Consider the following 10,000-nt stretch of genomic DNA (forward strand, 5'->3'; position numbering starts at 1 on the left):
TCTCTTGTTCTGTCGTTTTGCAATCAGCTACCCTAGGATCGAATTTGGCCCAACCTCTTAAGGCAGTGTATATTCCAGGTCTCCACCCAAAAAGAGACCGGAATCTTGGAACTGACTCTCTCTTTTCTTACACCATCCCCTGATAGGTGGGGTTAACATGGTAATTCCTCCTCTTGAAGGTGGAACTTGTTTATACCTCCTCCTGGAGGTGTGGCTCCGGTGTGTCGGAAGCTGAGTGAGTTTCGTGCGAGGTAGGTTACAGGTCAACATTTAATTGCATTTTTTTTAATATTTCTTTGAGACGGTGTTACGGCTGTTGCTGCTCACCCATGGTCTAGATACAACAGGTCAGCCAGCGCGCAGCTTTGGGTATGAATCACCAATACTGTGACGTCACACGCCCTGGTCTCTCAGATGCGGTTAACCAAAACAATAGCTACTCATAGTCGTAAGGTAGACTATAGGAGTTGCTGTGTGGCCATATATCTTTTTATTCTTTCATTCATTCTACCATTGATAATGCCAAGTAACTGCGCAGTATATGGCTGTTCTAATACACGTGAAAAAACAAAAAAAACTCAATATAAAATACCATTGTTTTCCAAAAGAAAAGCCATACAAAGACCAGTTGGTACATGTCTGTTGTCGTGCTGACAGAATTAACGTTCGTGTTCTCTGATGTTCCCCATTTAATCAAATTAGTAAGAAATAGTTTATTGACTGTTTTTTTCCTTAATAATGAAGAGTGTATTTCAGCTTCTAACATACGAGAAATACTCAGTAAAACCAAAACAGGCTATGGACTTGCATATAAGATCAATGAAATGTATTTAAATGTAACGGGTCAACAAAGACAGCGCGTTGAATTAGCAGTGCAACTATGTCTACATCATGTGCCAATTCAGTAGAATATTTAGGCGAAAGGAGACTGTTAAAGTGTCAAAACTAGAGTGAGACGTCCAAATTTATTCTTTTAATAACAATGATTGGCTCGACATCATGAATTCTTCATGCATGTATGGAGAGTTTGCCTTGAACATTTATTTGGGTGTATAAGGCCATGGATGGTCACCATGATCATCCAAATGCAGTGAATTTTAAATTCAGGCATAAAAATTTGTTGTTAGGGAAGGAAATGAAGGAAATAAGTGGAAAGTAATATCACCTTAGTTGAAAAATCCCTTGAATCTCCCAATGAAGGTGAGTATCTAACAAAAGAAAGGGAGTTAGTCATTAGAAATATGTCTAACAGCACATGTTTAGAAATTCAGATATTGACTTAGGAAAAGATGTTTTTCATGAAGAAAACCTTTTGAGAGCAAACACAGAAATAAGAAAAGACATCGAGGGAGAAATTGAGGAGGAGGCTCATAAATACATTGGGGGATATATTGTCAAAATATTTTGAGTGAAATACCCTGGGTTAGTAAATAAGAATAAAGAAGTACCAAGGACTGATACTTGGACAGACTGTGCAAATAGGGGGGAGTTGCATGTTCCTTCTAGTCATTTTTTTTTCACAGTTAGTAATAATGCGGGAAATCTTTAATGCTGTACACGGGAAAGCACTCATAAGGGCAAACATTGTTTTAAAAAGCTTTGCTTTGAATTGACGAAGTCTAATATTTAAGTTCCTGACGATGTTATAGCTTTTTATGGAAAGATGTCCGTATATTTTCGAATGAGATATCTTAATAATTTGATAAAGTATAGGAAACGTCAAGGGTAACCATGCAAGGAGGCACTTAGTAAAAAGATAAAAGTTGTAACTCAATAATTATTTTCAAAATGCAAATGTTGTTTTATTTACAATCTTTTGACACTTGCAAGATCACATCATCAAAAACATTCTTTTCTAAAAAGATTCTTGACGGTGTGTTAGACCTAAGTTCGTAATGGTTCTCACCACCGCGCTTCCTCAGATGACATAGGTGCGCAGAAGAGGCTTAAAATTGGGACGCTGTCTGGCTGACCTGTTCTATCTGGACCGTGTGCTCACCCATCTCGCCAGCCTCCGGTGGCCAATGAGTTTGTTACGTCTATGGTTGTTGACCAAATTTGACTCACACACCAAAGCTCAACTATCTCTCTCTCTCTCTCGTTATTTTCACTGTAATCTTCATTATTCTCTCTTTTCTGCTTTTACGCTACTCTATCTGATATTATATGTCATAGGTATCATTACATAATGAACAGTTTAAAAAAAAATCAAATACATTATTCATCTATCATTAACTGGCAACAAGATGGCATCTCCTCTCCAAAAGAAAAAAAAATTATTTACGTTATAATTGATATTTAAAAATTGAAATTTCAAATAAATGCAAGAATATGGAATAATTACATGCTGAAACAAATACAATCAATCAACATAAGGACACGATTTCATACATATCTTTAAAAAGCAAAATTCTTATTAAGAAAATTGCACCTTTAAAACATAACACATAAAAGGAGGGGGTTGGGTGGGTGGCAAAGAAACAAGGATGCAGCTTACAATTAAGGCACTGAAACTAACAAAATATCATTAATATACAATAGAGGATATACTACGCAGAAAACCTCAAAAACCAACTCCAAACAAATTTTTAACTCAAGAGCTACAAAGCTCTCACATAGTACATACTTAAGAGCTACGCTATTTCAAACCGGATCCCACATATCTGTTCATAGGTCATAACTATTCTACACAGTCAAAGTTGTTTCACTTTGTATTTCACATCACTCATTGTAACATGTTCAGCGAACAATAGTCCTGTCTATATCAACGTGACAACACACCAGATCACTATAAAGGTGTCCTACAGAATACATACCAGACCTCTCAGTAACATAATTTTTACAATATTAACAATTTGTATCCCATGACACTCATTCCATAACGCATTATAAGCACATCAACAACATTCATTAAAATAAACTTTACTACAGAATACGAACAACGAGTATCATCTCCTACCTTCACCTATGGTATTAATATTAAACTATTCTTAATTCTATAGCCCCAGGCATTTACACAATTCCTGTAAAGGCAAATTATGGTTAATACATATTCATTATACACCCATCTACTTTTTAAAATAAAAACTCAAGCACTTACTTTAACAGCACACACACCGTAATTAGAACGATACAGACACTACCTTAATATCCGCATAGCCATCCACAAGAATTTCTGCTCAACGCTGCGAGAAAGAAAATCGGCAACAATATTAACTTTTCCTGGAATGTGTGAAAATTCCCAATTCCATTCCTGAAGCAAGATACTCCAACGAATCGATTGTTGATTTTTATTCCTGTACCTGCTGATGAAGGTCAGGGGGTTATGGTCCGTCATAATCTTTATAGGAGTTCCTGTGGAAGAGAAATAAACCTGGAAATAATTAATGGCTAGTACTACAGCAAGAGTCTCCTTCTCCACTGTAGAATACGTATGTTGGGCGGAGGAAATTTTTTTTTTAAAGAATGGGACATGATGGGAAGTTTACTGTTCGTCATTCTGTAATAACACCGCTCCTACACCAACGTCGCTGGCGTCCGTGGCAAGAGGAAAAACGTCAAAATCAGGAGCTCTCAAAACAGGGAAATTAAGAAGTACTCTTATCAAATTATCAAAAGCACTTTGTGTTTCGTCAGTCCAGACAAAAGCTACCTTCTTTCTTAGGAGATTAGTTAAAGGGTCAGCGATGTCAGAAAAATTCTTAACAAGCCTCGGTATTATACTACTAAACCCAGGAATTTATTGATATCTCTCCGACACCTATGAATAAAATTTTTTTCAATACACTCAATACAACCTTACCATCACCAATTTCATGACCTAAATATACGACCTTTGCTTTTGCAAATTCACTTTTCTTTAAATTGACCACCAAACCAGCTTTCTTCAATACCTCAAACAAGGCCTTAATACGCTTTAAATGTTATTCCCAATCGCCACTATAATTAACAATGTCATCAATATAAACGACACACCCTTCCAAACCATACACCAAGGTATTCATCAACCTCTGAAAAGTGGCGTGGCATTTTTCATGCCAAACGGCATCACACGACATTGAAACAATCCTTGAGGCCCTTGCTCATTTCGACAAAGGAACTTGCCAAAAACCTTTTAATAAATCAAATTTACTTATATATTTAGATTTACCCATATGATCAATACAATCTTCAATACGAGGTTATGGATAACTTTCAGACTTAGTCAACTCATTAATCCTTCTGTAGTCAATGCATAACATAAAATCTCCATCGGGTTTCTTTACCAATACAACAGGAGATGACCAAGGACTATGACTATGTTCAATTAGACCGTGCTTTAATATATCAACCTCACTCTTGAAAGTATTCAACCTGTAAGGAGACTGCTTCACAGGCGTGGCATTACCTAGTACGTCCACGTCATGTTCACGGACATATGTCCTTCGTGGTACAGTCGCGGAAAAGATTACATTTACCCTCTTCGTTCACTAGACACGCTAAATGGCAATGCCGCTTTTGCCTACGTAGTAAAAAGTGTTGAAAATATGAGTGGATTCGTTGTTCGCAAAGGCACGCCTTATTTGTGGAGACGTTTCCTTACCAGTTAACCTATTTTCACTTGATTATATGAAAAGAAATAGAATGACTTGATAGAGAAAAAAAAAAGTTTAAAAACAAACTACAATGCGATTCATGGTTTTATATATGATTTTTCAAGTTTATATATGACGGTTTATCAGAGGGAAATTATTAAAAGTAATATAATCATACAATTGCATTTGGATCCAGAGATTGACGTATGAAATGAAAGAGCAGGGACGGGAAGGGGAATGTGCAGGAAGAAGGAGGAGTTTTTTGTAAGGTAGAGACAACTATCCAAGAATATATAACTCGGTAACGATTTGTCTCTTACCTCCTAAACCTTTTAAAGCTAGTTCTGATTTCTCATTGAAACAATAAATAATGCAGCTAAAACGACCGAAAAATATTAATACAATTTATATATAATATCTTATTGACATAACCTATCCCTATATACGAAATGAGAGAAAGATATTTACCTAGAACTTCAAACGAATGACTGGACTTAAAGGTGCCTCTGATTGGCTGATTACAATTATGGGCATTAATTCGTTTATCGACATTTGCAATGAGGCTTATCATCTGTTTTGTGTAATCCAGATATTTTCATTTGAATATCATCTCTTCAACGCTGAAAGTTCTTTCAAATTTCTGTAATTCAATCCAACAGCGGAGGATAAGTATTTCCTTCTTGAATAGTCAACCGTTCTGTATATCGTTATCAGAAAGGAATAAAGAGTGCGGTTTATCTAAGAATTAAAATTATTGAAAATATTGAATTCCCAGCAAATAGATACACAGGAGTTTGGAGATGATAATACATGTATTATCATCTCCTGATAGGAATTCTATTTTTAGACATAATTTGTAGCAGTTGTCGGATAACACAGTTTTTTTTAGCTCATTCGTTGTGGCTAAGAATATAGTATGTCTACCCTAGAAGGCCCAAGAAAAATCACCGACCGCTGCTGAGATCACCCTAACAACTTTTAATTGGAGTTATTTTTCACTATTAACATGATTTTAGTATGCCACAGTTTTAATCATAATTTATCAGCCACTGACCGTTGCTAAACTCTCTTTTACTTTCAAATTATACTTAAACATTCTTTATAACATGGTTACTTGGACATACTGTATATATTTTTCGTTTACCATATACAAAAATTTTACAGTAGCCTATAAATATATATATATATATATATATATATATATATATATATATATATATATAATAATATAAGAATAATAATAATAATAATAATAATAATAATAATAATAATAATAACAATAATAATAAAATAAGATTTACCTATTTCGGTGTTCATCCCTTGATAGAGGCTGCCTGGCAGTGGTTCAAATACAGTAATGAGGAAAGAACTTGTTTTTCACGTAAATGCTGGAGTAGTCGCATGGCTTGGCTGTTCACTCATTAATATCATAAAGAATGCTGGCCATATTTAAGAAAATAGACGAGCAAAATAAATTTATGATTTACTTTATTAGATATTTGTGTGGTCACATGATATCAGTCTCTGGGAAATGGGTTGGAGACTATGTGTGCGTTTTAAAGAAACATGTCTATGCAAATGTAGTTACCGTATTTGTTTTCGGAGAGGAAATTCAGCAGCAAACTCAAAAGGTTTTACAAATGCAGATAATAACGTCAACGATGCCTTCCATGCATTTTATTGTTCAACGTTTCTACCCTGCACAACGAGATTAAAGATTTTTTTTTCTTTTTTTTTTTTTACTGAGAATTGGCCTTTGCATGAGGTTGTTCAGTTTCGAGTTTCCAAAGGTCAAGAAACATTAAAATATCCTTGTAGAGAGCCGCCTCAAATTTCATTTTGAAATTTCCAGTAATTTCATTTACATACTCGAAAATTCAGAACTATGACATTTGTATTTCAAAAACAGAATTATTGTGTGAGCCATACTACTACTACTACTACTACTACTACTACTACTACTACTACTACTACTACTACTAATAATAATAATAATAATAATAATAATAATAATAATAATAATAATAATAATGAAACTGCTATTATGCAGACTTGAAGTAATAATTCATTTTGTTCTTTGATAATCTCCAGGTTAGACAAAAATATAACTTGCCACTATGTTTATTTCCATTAACAAAGCAGAAACCTAATAGCTAATTAACATTTAAAGCTCATTAAAATCAATATCTTGTCCAGCCTTCATCGTTTGCGATCACCTCCTGCAACCTATTTGGCATAGATGCCACGTGGTCGTAAATCATTTGCCGATTTCGTCGGCACAACTCCCACTCCCGTAATGTGTGCTCAAGTAGTTGGTGAGATCCTAACTGCTAACTATCGCCTAACAATGGGGGCATTAAGGATAGAAGTTATCCTATAAAAAAAAAAAAAAAAAAAAAGTGAAGCAAGTATCGCCGAAAAGATTTTTATATCATTTGTATCATTTAATTGAAAATCTTATATTACATGCTATGAAACTCTTCATGGTAACTTGCCATTATTTATTTATGATGAGCAAGACAATGAATATCGCATAAGTTATTCCTTCAGGATAGGGAAGGGGGTATGCACGGGCAGAAGGCACCATTTCTTCTTTTAGCTCTATATATTTCTCAGCAGTGAAGCGGCCGCCACCTTCAGCAACTTCTCCCACACCATGTAAATGCATCCAGCCCTATAGATTGCATGATAATATATAGTCACTGTGAGCAATTTCACATATGAACTGTTGCTTGTATCATGTGTTCTTTGGGCGCCAGTAGTATAGTCGTCCGTGAGTTGCCAAAGTGAATGTCTTCTCGTCACTGAATATTACTCGAGCCCAGTAATCAAGGGTTTTATCAGCATACCGACTTGCAAAAGCCAATCTTGCCCTTTTATGGCGTTCAAGTTTCCCCCTCTTAAACGAGATCCGATAAAACAGTTCTGCATCATGAAGATGATTCCTCACTGTGCGTGATAGACCTCTAAATTCAGCTCGTCCCGAATGGCTACTGCATTCTTAAAAGTTGACTTGATTGCAATCAAGAATTTGCCCATCACCTTCAGATGTCTTCCTAGGCCCGGATGTCATCCATCCGAAACCATTTGGCTGTACATGCTTTGCTCATATCCCGAAAGGTGAGCAAAAGATGATGGATCCTAAGTCTAGGAAGTGCCTCTTCCTGAGCTATGGTGAGTGCTCAAAAGGCTATCGTGTGTGTGGCATTGGGAGATCGAAGGTCATGCTTAGTCGAGACGATATCTTTAATGAGAAGTGCTTCGAAGGTCTAAAGGAAGTGAGAAACCAAGGGAGAGAAGTCAGTGTCATTAAAGACCGGGTGAAAGAAAACAGAGATGAATTAGATGAAGTGATTGAGAAGCACAAGAATATTGTTGATCCTCACATTGTCGATCAGCCACTGGATGCAGTTGTGGACTAGATCGAAGGGGAGCCAGAATTAAACCAGGGGAGATCACAACGAGAAAGATGCAAGCCTAATCGGTATGGGGAATGGGTGACCCTGGCTCATGGTCCCAGGAGTTACAAAAAAGACATTTCCAGGGATGAGGTGACGTGACACACGGTGATGGAAGCCGAGTATAATTCCCTACAGAAACATGATGTGTAGGACTTGGTAGTGCTTCCAGAAGGCAAATGGGTGTTCAAGACGAAAGCAACGCCAAAAGGGGAGATAGAACAACATAAGGCAAGGCTTGTCACTCAAGGCTTTACGCAGTGCCATGGGACGGACTATGACGAGACATTTAGTCCAGTCGTGAGCGCCAAAACTATTAGGACGCTAATTGCTCTCACTGCAAAGAATGGGTTGTTGGTGCACCAGATGGAGGTCACCACTGCCTTCCTCGATGATATATGCAGCAACTGGAAGGTTTTGTGTTGAAAGGCAAGGAGAATCTAGTGTGTAAACTCAAAAAGAGTTTATATGGACTAAAACAGTTACCAAGGTGTTGGAATGCTGTACTAGATCGGTATCTCAGGGACATTGGCTTAATACAGTCAGATGCCGACCCATGCCTCTACACAACTTCAGGAGGAGAAATCATTGTGGTAGCACTGTATGTCGATGACATATTAATTGCAACAGAGAGCCAAGAGACAATTTCAAGATTCAAGAAGTAAATCTCACGGAGATTTGACTGCAAGGATCTATGAGCATTGAAGTCTTTCCTTGGGATCCAAGTGAAGGTAATGCCTGATGGCATCTTCATCGGACAATTGGAATATACCAAGAAACCTCTGAACAAGTCTGAGATGTCTGAGGCTATAAGTGAGAAACCAAACCCTGAAAGTTGTCCAGTCAATCCAAAGCTGTATCAGTCGGCAGTCAGTAGCTTGTTGTATCTGTCCAGCTCGACAAGGCCTGACATTACTTTTGCAGTGAACAGTGTTGCCAAGTAGAACAACAGTCTAAGTGATGACAATTGGGCAGTAAAGAGAATCCTGCATTACTTAAGAGGGACTGCTAAGTGTGGTCTGAAATACTCCTCATCTGATGGTGACACTGACATTGTTGGATACTGTGATACAGATTGGGCTGGGGACATAGGTGATCGAAAATCTACATCCGGTTATGTGTTCATACTAGCTGGAGTCCCTGTGAGTTGGAGAAGTAAGAAGCAGCAATGTGTGGTGGTGTCATCGGTTGAGACAGAGTACATTGCCTTATGCTCGGCTGCACAGGAAGCAGTGTAGTTGAGATTGCTGATGAGTGGTCTGGGATCTTGTCATCCAAGAAACCTATTGTACTGTTTGATGACAGTCAGTCAGCAATTGCTATGACAAAGAATCCTGAGTATCATGGCAGAGCCAAACACATCGATATTAAGCTCCATTATATTAGAGAACAAGTTGAGAGGGGAACTGTTGTGTTGTTGTACTGTCGTACAGACGACATGATTGCCGATGTGCTCATGAAGGGACTTTTGAAAGAGAAACATTTCAATTCTTGGGAATCATGAATATTTTTTAGGGGACTTGTGTGGTAAAGATGCAAGAAAAAAGTGATGTGCTAGTAACCTCTCCTCTCTAGATTTTTTTTGTGCATCAGTGCTGGCATAATTGCATTCCATAGTATTTGTCAGAGTCTGATCATATTGGTGGATTTTGTTTATGGGATCAAATTGTCTAAATTGTTCACTTGTTTTCTTCCTAACATGTATTTGAGGAGTGTTGGTATGCAACATGTTCACTGGAGCTTTCTAAAGTCCATGGAAAAGAAGCAGAGCCCTCTACAGTTTATTTTGTTTCCCATATAACATTAAGCTGTTCACTTAAGAATAAATTAGCACAGCTTACATATGCTTGTTAGTATTACATCCATCCTCACCTTATTATTACAATACTGCATTCCAAGGGCTTAGCGCCTGTGTTATGATGAGAAATTCCCGTTTGTGCACTCCGGACATAGTGGTGGTGGCATCCT

Source organism: Macrobrachium nipponense, chromosome 5 (assembly GCF_015104395.2).
Source record: "Macrobrachium nipponense isolate FS-2020 chromosome 5, ASM1510439v2, whole genome shotgun sequence".
In the NCBI taxonomy this organism is placed as follows: Eukaryota; Metazoa; Arthropoda; class Malacostraca; order Decapoda; family Palaemonidae; genus Macrobrachium; species Macrobrachium nipponense.